At 42.5% G+C, this 18,388-nt stretch overlaps 1 protein-coding gene across 1 annotated transcript in view; it reads left to right on the forward strand.

Moving 5' to 3' along the window:
- The window catches only part of sorcs2 (sortilin-related VPS10 domain containing receptor 2), a 196,514-nt gene that overhangs the window by 32,719 nt on the left and 145,407 nt on the right, over nucleotides 1–18,388 (forward strand). The gene's annotated exons all lie outside the window — the stretch shown is intronic.

The following is an 18,388-nucleotide window of genomic DNA, read 5'->3' on the forward strand; positions in this document are numbered from 1 at the left end:
TTTTGTCATCGGCTCGAGGTGTCAGGCGGCTCACGCTGGCGATTCCCGTCCAAGAAGCTCACGGAGGTTGAAAACGTAAGGTCTTGAATGGTAACACCAACAACGGGCGAGGATCTGATCCCAGATCATGTGACTGAATCTCTCCTTTACTCCCAGTCTCTGTTTATTTGTATGGGAGGTTTTGTATTATAAACTCATAGTCTTATAGGTGTGGACTGATGGCTGTAGATGCCACTCGATGTCTCCGGATCTGGATGGATGATGGGCTGAAGGCCGGCGTCTAACCACCTTGTTTGCTCTTAGGTATTTCATTTCACTTTGTACACTGGAATTGTGCTTTATTGTGCTCATTCTGTTTCCACGCCTCTTTGAACTGTGTGTCGCGGAAGAAAAAGCTCCCATTGATCACAAATTCACCTCATGGCCGTCCCGTTTCCTGCACCGTGGGTGTTTTCTTCCATTCCTAATGCGTATTATGGTTCTTTCTAGATTAGCTTTGGCTTTTTTAATTATTTTTTTAGTCGGTTACCCTCAGCATTTTGGTTTTGGAGGGGGGTAAATGGGAGGGTGGTTCTTTTGGGACAGCAAAACAAAAGCTCTGTCCTCTCGCCTGCTCTAAATCATGCATGTTGCCGGGACGGTGAGATCAGCTTAGAGCCTGACAAGTTGACCTTATTCTGACACCAGACCCTGCCATCTCGCTCTAATTCATTTTGACTGCTGCCTTCAGTCAAGTGTGAGATGAAATAACTGAGATGGGAGAGAGAGAGAGAGAGAGAGAGAGAGAGAGCGGGAGAGGGTGAGGGTGAGAGATAGAGAGAGGTTCATAAATCTACAATGGTCCCACCTGGAGTCCATTTCAACAAACAAAGACTAGCGTGTGTTCAGAGACATTTGATTTGGCAAGTGGGAAAAGCGACATAAAATAGATGCATTTTTAATATTAGACTGAAAAAGAAAACAAAAAGGAAACCATCTCTCTCTCTCTCTCTCCAACGAGAGAGAGAGAGAGAGAGAGAGACTAAACATAAATCTCTTTTCACACAGACTTCGATGGAAACCCAGTGGAGATTAATTAAACGCCATATTTATTGAATGTATTTTTGACCTGCCGTAGATGCAAAGCTGACTGATTGATCACTTACACTGATGTCTCGGATGCTCCGCCTTGCCTGACTAAAACTCCCAACCGTTTTCATCGCCCTTTCGGCTCCGGTACATTCACCTTGGTTGCGCTTCGGTTTAATAGTGCCGTCTCTGAGAGGAAGTCTCTATTAATTACACCTTGTGCTTCGCCACCACAGGATGGAAGGTTGCTCACTATTATCTCGCCACAAAAGGCTGAATGTGTTTGTGCCTCCATGGTCGGCGTGATGTGTTTGTTAGTTGGGATAACCTTCAACTGCTGAACCAGCCAGTCGGAACAGGCCTGACGTGCTGGCTGCCTCGTTTCTGGCATGTTTCCCCCCCCTTTTCACTTGTTTTTCCTTCCCGTGTGTGTGTGTGTTTGTGTGTGTGCGTGTGTGCTGGGTCTGAGACGCGATGGCAGCTTTTGTGATGCAGGTTTGGATGTTAACACTGGCTGGCACAGACAAAGACGACAACAGACACACACACACACACCCGAACGCTCCGGCATATGCTGCGTTCAAGGTCGCGAAGCCGCTCTGTGGTTGGAGGAAAACGAGTGATTATTGTAGCTCGTGCAGGAGATGAGTGTGTGTTTTTCTTCTTGTTATGCTAATGCAGAGAGGAGGCCATTCTCCGGATCTGTCTGGTCGTCACAACTGCAGCCTGGTTAAAGGTGACCTTTACGGAATTGCTCGGATGCATATGAGGCATCCGTGCGTAAATACAAGCAGCCCATCGAACGCAGGGAAACGCACGAGCGCTCCACTTACGTATTCATAAATGAGGGTTTTCAAGGCAGAGGTACTTGGAATCCCACTTTGGAAACAAATCCACAAATATCTTAGGCTTCAGAGCGAAGAGACGACTGAAGAAAGACGGCGGAGAGAGTCCAAACATCTTTCAGGGTGTTCTCCGGAAGTTCTGTTTACCTGCCAGTGAAGGACAAGTCTGGCGATCTTTAAATCCCCGATATGAATACGTGTGTGTTACTTGTGGTTCCTCACTATATGGGCTCCGTGTGATGCTTTAAAGCGAGATTATTGACTGGGATTTCATCGTTTGAGCTGCGGTCATTTTATTCAGTTGTTTTTATCTTCCTTTGTTGTCCAGGAGAGCATCATGTCACAGAACGTGCAACGTTTCGTTTCAACTGTCCCATTCCAGCTTTGTGCTTTCTGGGACAATCGGATCCCAAGGCGTCATTTGTGAGGTGACTTTCCGTACTATTCAATCGGGTCACGGTGTTACAGGCGCTGCTTCATTTCCGTCTTCAATACGGTCATTCAGAATGAGGGAAGACACTTAATTATTGTTCTTATTTCTGAATCCAAACAGTTGGATGCAGACTGTGACTAAGCTTTCGTTAGAACGGCCTGATATTACTGTTGTGTAAATGCCTTGGAACTAAAACTCGCCCTTATCCTCGCCGTGCACGAGGACAGGCGCTCACGAATACATCAGTGCGCCCGTCTGCTCTTATTGATTCCTGCTTATCAGAAGGCCAAATACATATTTGGTAAAAAAAATTTAAGGAATGCATTTCCAACTTTCTTAATGTCAATTCTCCCAGGGCCTTTCGGGAAGGCGTCTTATGCATTTGCAATTCATGAGGCTTTTGTAAATCAAGCACCCTGATTCTCATCCGAGCGAAATCGGCGCCGCCTGAGTGATGTCCAGCCAAAGGACCAAAGATCCAGAAGCCCGACATTTGTTCAAATTAACCTCCCAATGAACACGTCGCACCGCTTGCTTCTCGCCGGTGTTCACATTCAGCCCGAGTTGAACGCGGCTGCAGATGAGCTCTCCCGAATTCCACGACTGCGTTCGACATTGCTGAATCAGATCTGTGGATTGAATTAGTTCAATTTGGCCTTAATCGGCCCCACTTAGACTCACATTCGATGCTGGAGGCACCTGTAATCTGAGAGAGCCATTTGTTGCAAATTACACACTTGTCTTATTTAACTCATTGTGAACGTGCACGCACACACACGCACACACACGCACAGAGTCTTGGTGTTGATACTAGTCTGTTGCTTCTGCGAGTGTGTGTGTTTGTTTACATGTGTAATTACGTGCACGCCTACAGTCTATTTGGTTAATGTTGGCATTCGGTCTCGTGTGTGTGTGTGTGTGTGTGTGTGTGGTTGTGAGCGCACACGTCGATATGAGTGTCAGATGTGTGTGTGCGCGTGTCTGGCCTCTGGGAGTGTCAGATTAGAGGGAGAGAGATTCTCCACCGGGGAACACAGAGGCAGGAGAGGGGGGTGAATGGGACGGTCCTGTTTGTGGACTGTTAGCTTCCAGTTAGCACTCCTCCCCCCACATCCCACTTTAAACCTTCCTGCCATCCTTTTTCAGTCTTTATATCCTTACTGAAGTTTATCAAAGGCTCCATTACATGCTGAGTCTCTTATTTTTCCTTCTTCTTTTGCCGTTTTGTTTATGTTAAATCCATCTTCTCCTTTTCTTCTTTCTCTATCGTCATATTTACCCTCCTCATCCTCATCCTCCTCTTTCGCCTTCATGTTTAGCTGTGGGTTGCTGCTCCCTCATTGACCCTCTCCTCGTCTCTAACACTCCCACGAGTTCGCTCTTCCTCAGAAATATAAAATCTCAAAGCAAGGATGGCGGAACGGCAGCCACACCAAAAAAAAATGTCCGCGCTGCAGCCGTGGCAACGCCAGGGCAGAGTCGCTCCCAGTCAGACAGCCAATAAATAGCTTGTCCATTTCTGACTCGCTACCTCTGGCCAATGATCAGTAATTGCTAGCAGGCCTTGGCTAATCTGAATGAAACGGTTGCTCTCAGATCTTGGATCAGTCGCGCCTTCTACCCACATAATGATGTGGTTTGGTGAGGGAGCAGTGAGAGACCATATCACTGCCCTGCAGGCAGAAACTTTTATACGGGAATGTCATGCTGACGTGAAACTAAAGCTCGGATCACAGCGTCGACTTTGTGTCCCAAAAAACTTCTCACCACGGAGAATTCAGTCTTCAGTTGTGATTCTGGCAGAGAAGTTGTTTTTAGAAAACAGAGTTTTTTAAGATTTCTATTTTTTTATATATATATATATTTCTTTTAGATTAGGTATACTTTATTAAACATTCACAGGGGACATTCTTTTTTCATTCTAGTAGTGTGCAAATACGAGCCTGAGGTACAGAAAACTAAAACCACACATTCACCTCTGTCCTGGAAAAGGTTCAGAAATGGAAAATGGCCTAAATGTTTGATAACCGCTATATACTTAAAGTTCTTATACATAATCATGTAATCACATTTAGTATCACACACACACACTATATATATATATATATATTCCTTTGTGTCTGTTCCGATCAAATCTAAAACACATTAAATCTATTCTGATAAACATCACTCAGTCCGTTTCAATTTAAATATCGCATACATCAATGCAATGCTTGTGCTAGCCTGCAAAAAATAATATGTTTAAATAATGTTTGCTAAAAGCTACACTACAGTTTTTTTTTTTTTTTTTTTTTTAGCAAGATAATCCACCTCTCATATAGTAAACTAGCAATATGGAAACCTTTTAGCTTCTTCTGAGGCTCGGCGTTGCTATCATCCACTGCATGAATGCAATAATGCAGATTTCATTGTGTTAAATGCTCATTTAACGGACCCTTTTCAGTGCACACATCATAACCGATCCTCTGGGACTACAGGTGATATTTGCCCAATCAGTCACAAGTGTTTCCTCAGCTAACTCTCTGCACATGCAAATTATCATGTGTACTTTAACACGATTGTGTAACAACTGATTCTGCCGCCAAGTAGGCAGATGCTCGAGCAGAGGCATCGCGTTGTGCGATATATGATGCATCTACTGGATGGACGTCTGAGAACGCCATGTGGCCATTCCTTCCTGTCCGCCTAGGGGCCGACGACGATGATGATGGGTGTTACACAGGTTTTTACTGTGTGTGTGTGTGTGTGTGTGTGTGTGTGTACAATTTTAACATTAGGGCCTTTCATCGTCTTTAATTGCCACCATATAGAATAAGCACGTTGTTCCAAATGGCTCTTCCTGCAACTCTCGATTTGAAAGCAATCATCCGTGACATTTTCATTTGAATGTGGAGACCATTGTGTTGCTCTCGGTGGATGAGTGACATGACAAAGTGCTGTCCCAGTTAATTAAGGATTTACATCAAATGTCATTTCTGCAAAAGAGTATCAAGCACACAAGGACGGGATGTGCATTTTAATTAAAGCGTGTGCTAGGCTAGCTTTCTAGGAAAGTTGTAGGTGAAAGAAAAAAAACAACATATTTCTTACTGTGTGGAAACACCAAAAATAATGGCCCTACATTTATTTTATCTATATTTTTAGAATCCCTAAGAAACCATACCTGTAGCAATTGGATTCACATTGATATCGTAATTAGTTGTATTTATTTATTCTGGCAGAGAACTGTCCAGAGAGAGGCGGGTCCAAAGAGGCAGGAGCTGATCAGGTGAGATGTGCAACAGGTACCTCGTTCCGTTCAATAATGCAGCTGCAGCTGTGCAGGGCAGAACTCAACCTGCAGCAAAAGTCACCATAGCAACCCTCACTGATGGCGTTCAATGTTAACATTTTATATTTTTTCCTGGCCTCATTCTGGATTGGATCCAGAAGACACGTCTTCTCTGACTTAAGTGTGCAGCTTCCTTATAGTAGCGGCATGTTAGTTTACCACTTGCTGGTGATGACAGGCACGTTTAAATCTGACTCTGTTGCATTTTGGTTCAATACCGGCATCAAATCTTCAGTGTTTTCGTACCTGCAGTTTGTTTCATTTGCTCATGGCCAAGGATTAAAAAGCAGCGTTTTATTTTGCTAACCAGTCTGACAGGTGAGACATTTATTGGACAGGTTTAATGAGGGGAAAACTCTTGTGACAAATATTTATGCAGCATTGAAATGGGTCCTGTTTGGTGTCACAAAAAGCTTGCTATAATGAGATTCTGGTTTATTGCTGTGCAATAATTAGACACTTTAAAACAACAAGTTTTTGCAGCTTTTTACTTATTTATCTGTGGAAAACGTGCGCTGATTGGCATCTATGTTTATCAAATAATTTACATAATTCAATACAGATCAATTAAAAGATAACACTTCCTTACAGATTTCATGATCAGTCGATGGATTTGTCAGCAGATGAGCTTTAAAAATAATAATCTCAAGCTAAAATTCCCTATCTGCCATCAATAAAATTCTTCAGTCGGCTTGTTTGCATTCAGTTTAAATAAATCACTCCAGAATTAAACTGAAAGTGAGCCAAGTCATCCCCTTCTTGAAGGTCACGACCTGGCTGCCCACCTGCCTGGGTCTGGTCTGAGGTTTCTTCCTGTTAAAATGATTTTTTTTTTAGGTGTATCTTCTGTTTAAAAAGAAACTTTTTATGGTCCTGAATTTTCCGAGGAAACATGCACAGGCAGTTGATGCTCAGCAGCAGGCAGCGGGAATCAGCCAGACTTGGACCTGGAACAGGATCAGAGCTTGTTGGGGGTGGTAACCGGCAGGCCGGCGTCCAGCTTGTGACGGGGCCACTGGGTTACACACCAGCCGCTTTGGCTGGAGTCAGGTAATGACATTAGCTTATTGTTATTCTGCAGGGAGCACAAAGGCCACGCGCATTTTTCTGTTGAAGTCGGAACACATGCTGTTTAATGGGGTTCTCGCTTCTAGTGTCCGTCCTTCACAGAGTTTGCAGCCGAGAAGCTGAAGTGACAGTTATGAGAAGCCCACAATAGAGAAAAGAGCCTTACATCAATTGTGGTTTTGTGCATTTGGCCACTGTCACTCATGTCATGTCTTGTTAACATCGCTTTGAGTTTCACAGTCACTTTTCATTTATACTGGCTCATTCATACTGCGCACAATTTTTATGTTCTACATCACAGTTTCTGCTTTGGAGAATCCAATTTCACCTCAGTCCACTCTAGTTTATTGGTGCCAAAGTGAACGATTTTTTTCCCAAAGAATCAAGATGAAAGACTTTATAATGTTGAAATTGCTGCTCAATGCTGTACTTTTTTTTTTTTGTTTAGAAACAAAGGTGAAAAAAAGAAGTATACACACGGAGTAATAACTTTATGCCCTTTTCTCAGTTTTGTTCTGTTGCCTTCTTTGCTCCTCTTTTCTCTTCTTTGTCTCTGTCATCATACGTGGACATATGCAGTCAGAAGTCTTTGTTATAAGTCACCGCATATTTTTTTAATGTGTTCAGCTGACATGCTAGAGAGATGCAGTTTTCATCTTCTGTGATTTATTATTCTACTTATAAAGTGTATATATACGCTTCAGGGAGGACAAAATGCAGTTATGAATGTCCAACAGAAATTGTGTAAAACAAATGTTTTTCAATATGAGTATTTTTAAAAGCTTTAGCTTCTCTTCTATGATGTATTTAAAAGTCCTCAGTGAAATTCTTTAAAAAAAAAATATTTGAAGCGTCGCTGAGCCGTTTACCAGCGGGAGGAGAGGACATATTTGTCATGTTTAAACTTGGGGGGGGGGGGGGGGGGTCTCCACTCGTATCTCTGCATCAGTGGGACTCACTGTAATGTAGGCTGCTGTAATTACACTCTCATCGTGCCTGTTGACCACTGACTGGAGGGGAAATGCACTTGATAGAAGTAGAGGGAAAAAAGATTGGAAAGAAAAAACGCAGGCTTTAAAAGCCAATAACACAGGCTGCTACTCAATTACAATGTCAATGATGATATGCATGGTGTTGTGATTTATTTTCAATATTCACGCCTTGAAAAATCTTGTGATAAAATCAGTCGTACCTGAAGTGGCCAATTCCATTCACATCACAGTGCATGCTTGGAAGGCTTGAAGTCGCATGAGGGCATCCTCCGACCACTATGGGGCGCCATATTATTGTGGCTTGTAATATTTAAGTTTCTGTTTGGACGACAAACAATGACAGCTGTTATCGCCATAGAAAATATAATGAATAACTATATAAGATATAGCTTCACATAATTCAGTGCCTTGATTGGTGGGTGGGTGTTTAGCTTGTTGCGCTAAGATTAAAACTAATAATAATGCAAAAATGACAGACCGAGGAGTAGAACTGCTTTTATTATTACGGGTTTCTTATATGTTCAAGGCTGGATTACCAAGAAGGGTATGATGACACCACTGTTCTCATATGAACAAACAGGTAACTTGATTTCTCAGCTGGGAACCATATTATAATATATTTAGCAATAATTAGCAATAATATTCTATTTTCATTAGATATGACGTTAATTTTTTTAGGTTTAGGCATTCCACCCATCAAAAGTTAGCATTTGCTCTCCTCGGGGAAATCGTTAATCTCCATCCCGTAAATACTTGCCGATCACATTTGGCATGTGTTAATAATGCCTTTGGATCAATGACATCAGCGTGAATTTATCCCAAGAATCAGAACCCGATACCAATTCTGCCATGGCTCGTTTGGTGTTTGCGATCCCGCGTTCTCACTCGGGGATGCAGAAGTTAAACCTGAGTAATGATCAGTAGTAAAAGGTTAGTCAGGCGCAGGCTGCTGCGTGTAGCATTAAGATGAATAATTGATTCATTGGTATTTCAAGTAAATTGAAATCAATGCAACATATTTTCTCTGTGTAATGGTATTAGCAGCTGTGTATGTAACCATTAGTGTCTTATGAGATATTTGTTACCAGTGATCTTCTGTGTACCCACTATTTGCTGCTGTTTCACGATGATGAAGAGTCAGTAAGAGGATTGTTCTTTGTTTCCAGATACAATGCAGTGTTATTTATATGGGGTGCTTTATATATATATATATATCTGTTCAGAAAGAGTTTTGGATTTTTAATGATTAAAGAAGTACATTTTTATTTTTAATAAGCTCTGGTTTTCCCTCTTGTTTATTTGGACCCATTGCGTTATTACATTTGTGCAGAAGCGACAGTCGTAGCTCAACCAAGCGTCCTTTCCTGCATCGAAGCTTGCATTCATGCACAGAACGGGTGTGAACTTCTGCCTTTCCTTTCAAAGCCAAAGAAAGGCAAAATGTATGTGTGCTCAAAGTCGTCCTTGAATCTTTTCATCCCAGGTCTGTCTTCCAGGAGACAAAAGCGTAGCAGTCGAGTCAAATCCAACATGGAAGCGCAGACCATCGCGTGCACCAAAGAATGTATTTATAAAAGCTGCCACTCAGTGAAGGACATGTTTCTCTCTTTGAGACAGTTTTATTATTATCTTTTTTTTTAAACCGAAACAAGGATGGCTGCTAAGAATAATGAAAGGTTTGTACAGTAGAATGGTCTGTCATACAGAACACGACATCCAAAAACCACCATCACGTCGCTCCCACCGTACCGCTGTGGAAAAAAACAAAAACCTCCCTTCCGTCTGCACTCCCGACTTAACCCAAACCCTAAACCCTAAACCCCTAACACCGAGGGAACGCCAGCATATGGTGTTCATCTCGCAGTTTGTGCAGGATTTGTTATCCTAATGTCATGCTGCCATGTGGTTTGTGTGCCGGAATTAGAATGAGCCACATGACATGTGCAGAATACAATTACGCTATCTTGTATGTGTGTGTGTTGCACCTCCGCTCCACTTCACAGAATGACTTTTGTGTGCAAAAGCAAGCTGGACTGGCGGTGAACTTCACACTGCAAACGTTAAACATTAATTTGATAATGTAGATTTAAGATCTAGTCTGATTTCTTTTGGAATGGATCATCTTGCACTAGCTGTGCAACACATAATTTAATTACATGTCACTTGGCTTAATTGAAAACATCCTCTTGCCCAGGGATTATATTGGAAAGTCACCAGACTGATCCGGTGGAGTGTTTGATCTGCCACTTGCTTAGAGGCTTCTTATAAAAGAGCAATGATGTTTCATTTTGTAAAGCAGCACATCCTCGGGGTCTCTGAGGTATCAGAAGACGCAGAGTTTAGACGGAGACTCCACAGCTCCAACCGCCACACCAAAATATGACACTCTGTCTTACCAAATGTGACTTTTCAGTAAAAAAAAGCCTATATATATGAACAATATCTCAATATCTGCTGGGCACCCTCGGGATGAATGTTTAACATTGTTAAAATGTCACCATTTTAATTTGTTTAATGCTGTTTGGTTTGTGGCAGTGAATCTAAAACGAATGTCTTTCCCCTTGGCCTCTGATGCATATTTGTAAGTTGTGCTAATGATCTAAATGGAGCCTGCTTGCATGCTGAACTTAGGTTGGTGGAGCTGGTAGCATCGTCTAACGCTACCATCAGGGTAGGGTTGACATAATGAGCAAATTAGCATAACAACAATCATCTTGGATTATTATTGTATCATGAACATGTATGTCACTATATTGTTACTCCCTCTACTGCCACGTGTCAACCTATGTGTGGGACCATTTCAGTTTTAGCAGGAGCAAGATGGTGTTTTTTTTTTTTTTTATGCCATGCTGTAGGATAAACCAGGAGTCTCTCAGATGCCATTTATTCAGCAGCTCACACCAGGCCCTTGCCTGACTTTGGCTTTCAGCATGTGGTTTGCTTAATGATGCAGCACCTTGCTTACTTCACTGACTTGGCCCATGAACAAAGGTTGCGAGCTTTGAAAGGCCTTTCAGGCACTGCTGAGGGCCCTTGTTTTCATTCCGGTTTGATGGACACTGCGACTCAGTACATTTGCATCCCTCAGTGGTGGAAGTCTCCCGGGTGTTTCTACATGCTTGGACTGCAACACTTGCTCTGACCTCATTCTTAAACTGGGTGGCCTTGTCCTGAATTGGATGATAGAATGGTGACGGTGGCCTGCAGGAGAAAAGAAGGTCAAAGCATTTCGGTGTCTATGGTGGAACAAAAAGAAGCCTCTGACTTCCTTTAGGCGTGTTGTCTTGCTCAAGTGTGCATGTATGTTTGGTGAAATGCATGTGCTATTTCCTGCACCCATGTCAGAATCCATTCTGGTTTTCCTCTTCCTCATCTGAGGCCAAACAAAGGGTGACAAGGCATCAAAGTGGGGCCATGTCTCTGGGTGTTTCTGCAACGGAGATTGAGGCAGAGGGAGCCGGGCTTTGCACGTGAAAAAGGGGGGGGGGGGGTGTTAAGATTAAGGGTGCATTCACACTTGGAAAGTTCGGTTGGATTAAATTGTACTCTGGTTGCCCGGTTTGTGTGTTCCGTTTCATCAAGCGTGAACGCTACCATCCAAACCTATGAGCAAGCCAGACCGAGGCCCATCTGTTCAGGAGGCGTCGGAATGCTCAAAACGAGAAAAATACAGAAGGCCCATTGTGTTGGAGGAAGAAGGTGTCTTAAGGATGAGAATGGAAGACCACGGATGTAAATAGTCACTTGAATAATAATTACATTGTAAATAATTCATCATTTTAAAAGAGCTATTAGCCTTCCCATCAACTGTATTCATTTTCTGACTGTTCCTATTGGATAGTTTTGCAGCTCTTCCCTTTAGCTTTTCCCTGAGATCGTGAGTCCAAGTTTCACCTGTTCTCTTGGTCTCTGTATAATCGGGCTCCAGACCTTGTTTTCCAGACCTAGGGTCATGGTCTCTTTCCAACACTTTCATCTCTCTCCCTCTCTCTCTTTCTTCGGCGTGGTCTCCATCCTCCTCCTTTGACCTCTTCTAAGAGCAACTTGGTTTTTTAGTCTCCACGCTTGATTGGAATGTGCAGAATCTTGTGACCTCTTTCTGGATCCTCCATATAAACAGTCTTGCAGTCCACCTAAACCAGTGTCGTCTCCAGTTCCAGCTTTAACATCATCGATAGTACTGGTGTCAATAAATAACATCTTTCATTCCCTGTAGGATCTGATATATTTTGGGGCCTTAGAATACGGCTTTATGCAGTCATTTATGCTTGTGTGAGTTGATCTTTTCACAATTTAAAACAATGTCTTTTGCCTTTTTTAGCTCTTCTGCAAAATGCCAAAAATATTGAAAGAAGCGTCTCCGATTTGCCATTAGAATGGGAAGGGAAGATAATGACTGCATATTACATTTTGAGTGAGGTATTCATTTATCCTTATTCAAACTCATGATCCAACTATTAGCTGCCAAATTCTTTGCAGAGCATGAATCCCTTTCAGGCAAAATTGATTTGGTCTGCATAAATTCTTTTAAATCTGTCCTGATAATGAAAAAGCATCTCATCTGAAGTGTTCTAAAGTAAAGCAACAGCAGCAGAAAAGGTAAATAGGGATTTAGTCACAGAGTGAAGAACAAAAGTGGAGACATGTTTACACATCGCTGTTTGTTTGCCTGGTACAGAAAGCGCCGTCTCAACTTTTCATTGTGCTGATAATGAAAAGTGGGTGTTTGTTTTCATAATGAGCGACGGCGGTATCAGCAAACCCTCCACAGGTGCGACACTGAGAGACTCCCTCCCTCCCCCCCCCCCAAATTATCATTTTTGTTCTGAACTGTCAGCAAAGCAGCATGAGCGCCGCTGTCTGCTCTTTATTCCAATCCATTAGTCGGCTCATAAATCAAAATATGCTGCATAATGAGTGACACAGAGAAAACTTTCCCCCAGTCTTGGGGGTGGGGGGGGGATCTCCATTGTGGAGTTTTCTCCATGGGAAGCACCTTCAAGGCCTTATTGAGGCTGCAGTCATTCAGTTTGTAATACAGAGCTGTGATCTGTTTGCGTTATGTCCGACAGTGGGAACGGTGCTTTCAGGGTTAGGGCAGTATTTCTGTGATGGTCAGTCCCTCGTTGCAGTACTAGTACAGGCATTGCTCCTACTCTACTACTCTCATTAGTGCCGCTGCTACAGGCGCGTTAACCGCTCTGATCCTTCACACCAGAAGTTGCCACTTGATGGTCTGCGGGTTAAATATGGACCTCGAGAGGCTTCCATCTGCTCCGCAAAAGCCTTTTTCACATGTATTGTTCAGACAACTGGAGAAATTTAACTTGTGTCAACTGAGCTGAGCGCTTGCACTTTATCTTGTGTGCCTCAAGAGGCCCAGAGTCTGTTATGATTCCTTCTGCCGGGCTGAGCTCATCGTTGGCATCAAATTTCAGTTACGTTATTGCACTGCATCTGAGATCAGCTGTAACACATGCACAACTTCTGATTGGTTGTCAAGTCCAGAACGCACGCTCTGGCCAAGGAGTCATGGGAATGTAGTCTAAGTAGACATCGTCCATCGTGGACTGTTCCTGTCCCGTTTGTTGGCGACCCCAAACCGGATGATGATGGATGGGCAGAGAACAGAACGGATTGCAGCATCTCTTGAGGCAGCTTTAACTTCCTGAGTTGGCACAGGGAGGTGTCGTGCTTTGCTCAATTTCATCTTGTGCGTTTTGTGTACAAGGAGCCATGCTTGCTCTTATCAGAATATCAATCAAGACTGGACTTTGATTTGTTAATCGCATGCTTTTTCAAGAAGCTGTACATTCGCCGGCATGGTGACACCCATTCTTGATAAGAGTTGGTAAGAGCACCGACTGCTGCTGCTGGGACTGCACTGCAGGTCTAGAACTGCTGTTGCTACGTGCATTGTTTAATTCTAATAGTACTACTGCTGTCATTGTTACTACATCCTGCACATGATTAGCAAGCTTTTGCATTTGCTGCACTGAAATCCAATACAAATGTCCAACTAGAATCAATCAAATGTCTCCTACTATTACTTTTTATTGATCAACAATCAATTTAAAATCAATCAAGCTGCAGCTTCACATCCGATGGGCGGTGCAAACTCAATATGGACCAGACGGGGTTAATTGTGATAATTCCAACCAAGGATTCCTCCATTCAAACAAAGCCTTTTCTCGCCCAACTGTTTATGTTGATAAGCTATTTCTATTCAGGTTTGTGATTTCCATATTTCCCTCTGGCACTGACTGGTTGTATTGTAATAACCGTCCATTTCGAGGGGAGCCAACACTGGCCTGTGGACAAAAAAATAAAACATGAAGGGGTCCCTAATGACAAGGTGGAAAAATGTCACCATAAGAGCCTGCAGAGACTCTGGATTGCCGCCATGCTAAATAGAGAGCAAATAACGTTTGCCACTTCTTTAGAGCTCATTTACACGTAAGGGTTGGCGTTGAACACGGAGAATAAACTGTGCTTGAACTCCTGCTTGTTGGGAAACACCATGTATAATAATGTACATGGATAAATAATGAATCTCCTTGGTGTAATTAGAGCAGCTCATGGAATACATCTGCCCAAATTAGACCCTGAGAGTATTTCCAGTGTGTTTAATGTGGCATTGAATAGCTACTTGTTAGTCTACTCCTCTTACCCAAGTCATCTTTAACTCCCATTAACAAAACAATCTCGGGCCTCATCGGACTCCTGATGGTTGCATTTGTTCAAGCGATCAGGGTTTTCTTGATTGGAGTGTAAAAAAAAATACAAAATAGATTTCTCGTAATGGACGGCAGACCTGGTAGCAGTCATTAATGGCAAAAGAACAACAACAAAAAAAAGGCAGACAAAGCGTGAATGTCAGCAGAAGGAGGGGGCGGACAGAGGAAAAGGAACGGGGATTATGATAATGCTGGAGGCGACAGCTGTTCAGCTGTGGCAAGCAGCTGGATCCACCGGAGGGGATGAAGCCTGAGCCAGGACCAGGAGCCTCTGTCCACGCCGCCACGGCGGCAAAGGCAGCCAGGACGGAAGAACAAAGGAAGCAGAGCTGCATACAAATGAGTGTTGAAAGTAAACTGGCGATGATTGAATATATTAAGGCCATGTGCATAATAAAAGGATCTTTGCTCTGTGTGTTGACGGCACAGCGTGTCAACTCTTAATAGTGTCAGGAAAGAGGAGCCAGGCTAATTATGCACGGACAATATCAGTGAACTCGTCTGTTGGAATGCTGCATCTTGGAACGCAGTTTCATGGGGCTCTGCAGGAGCCTTTTGTGTCTGAGGAAATTATGATGTCATGGTGATGTCATTGGGTTTGAAGGATGCAAGCTTTTGAATAGCGAACAAGCATGGCATACTGTGGACCTTGTAGTTTAGCTGCTGCCTGTGAGAAGGCAATTTAAAACAAAACAAAGAAAATGTTTTTTGAAGCTACGTTCTCTTTACTGTTTTAAAAAAAAATGCTTTCAGCCAAATGGAAAAAGCTAGATGCAGAAATGTAAGGCCACCAGGACAGCGTTAATATTGAAATGGGATGGATGTTGGGAAAAACCCAAGATGAAAAACATTTGCATCATCCTATATACTGGCATTTTTAATGTTGAAGAAGAAATGGGTGCCTTTTTAATTATGTAATGTGTTGTTTGAACTTATTTTGGAAAGGAAAAAACATTGCCTGACATACATTAAATCATTTTATGTGCTCCTTAATTGAGTGAAGTGAATTTAATTACATCTTCACTTCTGCAAAAAAACCGAGGATCTAGAGTGCAATTTTATTGCATTGCATAACTGAGATTTATTGAGGCTTTTGATTATATGGGTTCGTTTTTATTCACTTTCATTTAAAGTTGATCACATTTTATACAATAATGGAAGTTTTAATCACAGAAATGTGCCAGATAATGTTTTCATGAAGTCAGCGTAAGGATGAGGGCTACACCGCTTCCATGTTTGCATCCACAGGTCTGGCTGGAGGGACGTCCGCGCTCAAGACTAGCACAGATACGGTTTCATATAGACCTTGGCCCACCTGGGCTTTCATTCTCTGATGTTTAGTTTGTCATTTTTAATATTGCTGTCTGGACATATTTTTTATTGGGGCTTTGAAAGGAGGAGAGGCATCTCCATCCTCCTGTGCATGTACTTAGTTCATCTTTCTTGTAATTTTGACTTTCAGATGGGGTGAAATTGCAGGTGTATATTAGACATCAGAGTCTGCAGTGTTTCCCTTTGCAACAGCCTGCATTAAAGAGACAAAAACATCACAGATCATCTGCTTTATTTCCTTATTCAAACACATCTTTATGAATCTTCAGCAGCAAATGCTGGCAATGACGCCTAAAGATTAAAAGGGCTGCATATCTGCAGTCAATGATTATCTAGCTGTGTCTGTTGAAGTCACTTTAATTGACGTATATTCATATAAAGTGATTCTTTATCCCCCTAGGTATAGATTTGTAAGGCTTACGGCATCATTTATTTGTGACAGAACAGTGAAATTATGAATCAAGATCTGTATCTGGAAATTGGATTTCTCATTGATGCCCCTTTGAGACTTCCAATAAGTCTGTCTTCACGTCTCGTTTGGGGTAAAACTGCAAATATACTGCATGTGCTACAGTGTTGGTGTTTTATGAAGATAGAAAACAGACATGTTGACATTGACATTTTTACTCATGCTTTGGACTGCACCTTAATGAATATTTCTTTTCTGACAGCAGTTTCGATGAAGAGGCTAGATGTATGCTGAAGGTGCCACTCTGTGACCATGTGACAACAGCGTATTTTAGCGTTTTTAAACCCCACAGCGTTTTATTCCTGCTCTGTAGCTGTAGTGTTTTAGTTTAGTTTCACTTTTTCATATCGACTTTCTTTCCAGATCCAATAAACTTCCTATATGATTCATGCATGGAGGTGGTGGGGGGGAACAAAAAAGAGCTAAGGACAGTAGATACTTCAATGCTAATGTTGCTTGCTTTTTATGGTCATTGTGCACTTCAGGTGAAAATGGAAATCATTGGTAGAGACTTTAAAATGCTTTGGTAAAATGCTATCATTGAACATTTAGATACACCTACGACATCTTTTTTATTTTAACAGAAATGGCTTAACGCACTGTCGCTCAACTCTCCTCAAATTACCCCGTCGGTTGAGAAATGCTTGTGTAAGCTCCGTTCTGCTTGAATCTTTGAACATAAAGAAAAATCCAGCCCAGACACTTTCCACTACGCCGGAAGCAAATGGGCGACTTCATTCAATGCTCATATTCCGTTGGGGTTTACTTGAGCAAAGGCCTGACATGCATGTGAAGCTGCCAAGACCTCTGTTGTTATTGGAGAATTCCAGTACATGTCTTCCTAAGGTCATTGACCCCATCAGGTACCCTCGCCCACTCCGTCCTTGTGAAGACCCGCGTTCAGCTTGTGGTCCCCGGTGGCCCCCCCCGTCGAACCCCATCACCTCGTCCTTAGTAAGCAGCTCGAATCAATGGACAGATTTGAGGGCCAGAAGTCTCGGCTCAGTTCCTTGGCTTCATCGATTACCATCCCCATTACAGCGCTCACACTCCCGAGCTCCCTGGCCTATTTTTTTTTGTAATGCCTCACTTTCTTTTTTCCCTCTTCCATCCATCTCCAGCCTTCCCCTTTTTCCCTCTCTCTCTTCATCGCTCTCTAACTATAAATCTTCTCTTTCCTCTTTGTTTAATACAAAGACTTTCCTCGAACTTATCTAGTCTCAAATCCTTTCTTCTTCCATGTTTTTTCTCTCTCCTTTGTGTCTTTGTCTCTTGGTCTCTCACCATATATTCCTTTTATCTTTCCCGTCTTCTGCTATATCCCATATCTCTCTTTATCACTTCTTCTCCCCCCCCCCGCTCCCTGCACTCTTTTTCTCAGTCCCAAAGGCCTCTGGCTCCCAGCAGTGGATTATCACTTTCACTTCTAAGGAACTCCGATCCCACAGTCCTGGTAGTCCAATTAGCTATCAGATTTAGCATCAGTCATTGCGGTGGAAACTCCAACATCGCATTCTCACTTCCAATCACCGAATTATATATTTGCATGGATACATGTTGTGTGGCTACATGGGTATTGATGATACCCTGTATTTGCAGTGGAATGACAGTAACGTCAGCTATCAAATAGAGACTGTTGTTGTGGATGCACGGCATATTTTAAAAGAATCCGGGGGGGGGGGGGGGTGATGCGCTGTTGCAGTCTCATCCTTAAATACAAAAATAAACAAACTGCCAATTTGATCAGAGCCTTATTACAGCAATGGCTCAGACAGGTGGACGAGAAGAGAAAGAAATCCTCAAAAGAGAGATCAAAAAGAAAATGAAGACACGCTCGTTAGACATGAAGGAGGAGGCAAAATGGAAACATTTGGGTGATTAGATAAAATTGTGAAGTAAGGTAGTGGTTGAAAGAGACTTTTAGTAAAAAATAATAAACAAAGGTGCAAATTTCCCACTATTTCCCACGACAGAAGAATAAAAACTCGTATCGGTGGTTTGGAGTGACGTCAGGATGATATTTAAGTAATTTCACAAAATGAGTGGTGATTAAATTCTGCTACTGGTTAACCTAATGGTGTCATTATTATTGTTAACAATTATTCATGTTACT

The sequence above is a fragment of the Brachionichthys hirsutus genome, chromosome 23 (genome assembly GCF_040956055.1).
Source record: "Brachionichthys hirsutus isolate HB-005 chromosome 23, CSIRO-AGI_Bhir_v1, whole genome shotgun sequence".
Lineage (NCBI taxonomy): Eukaryota > Metazoa > Chordata > Actinopteri > Lophiiformes > Brachionichthyidae > Brachionichthys > Brachionichthys hirsutus.